This window comes from Danio aesculapii, chromosome 23, assembly GCF_903798145.1.
Source record: "Danio aesculapii chromosome 23, fDanAes4.1, whole genome shotgun sequence".
NCBI lineage: Eukaryota > Metazoa > Chordata > Actinopteri > Cypriniformes > Danionidae > Danio > Danio aesculapii.
The window spans coordinates 24053436-24054300 of NC_079457.1; positions in this window are offsets into that span (position 1 = coordinate 24053436).

An 865-nucleotide genomic window follows, 5' to 3' on the forward strand; every position below is an offset into this window, starting at 1 on the left:
CTGTGTTCCAGAGCCGAGAGCCCATGCCAGCTGGCAAACATGTCAGATCCTTAATCTTTAACACGTCCATGTAGGCAACTCCTGCTCTACTTTCTGCAGATCTCTGCTTCTCACATTCCGTTTCATTCCATCAAACCATCAATCCCAGCATTGTGTGACAAACCTGCCCCTTTGATATCCCTTTTACCAAACTGTTTTGTTAAGCAACTCTGATTTATTAAGTCAGAAGCGGACAGGTGTTCTGATAATGATTTGTCTCTAACCCCACCTACCCCAAAAAAAACTAAGAATCTCCATTGCCTCAGGCTCTTTCTTTCTCTCTCTATCTCTCTCTCTCTCTCCTCCTTCATTTTTTGATTGTTATGATTGCTGTGCGTTCCTCCGCCGTTCAGCCTGCAGGAGGGGTTGGTTGGTACATGTCAAGGTGCTAAAATATGCAACGTGGACACCAGCTTTTAGCTTATTAATAACGGACTGATCACCTACAAGATCCATAACACAACTTTAACACTCTTTCCCCAGCAATCACTCTTAATTCTCAATAAACACACTTCGACATTTACACCAGCAGATACATATTTGTATATGAGTTCAGTGGTTTTATTATCTAGCTGTTCTAGCTTGATAAGTGGCTCATTATAAGTGAAGTGTGCAAAGAAAAAAGTTCAAGAGGATTTAAAGAGCATATCTGAGTGAGTTTCGGCATGCCCTCTCTGCTACTTGCTATCTTCAAACTGATACTTACCTAATTACACACACACACACACACACACATGCACACACTCGTATGCACCAAGGGATATTCACACAGAGTCTTCTTCCCACCCACCAAACTAACCCGCCTAACCGACCGCCTGCTATCCAC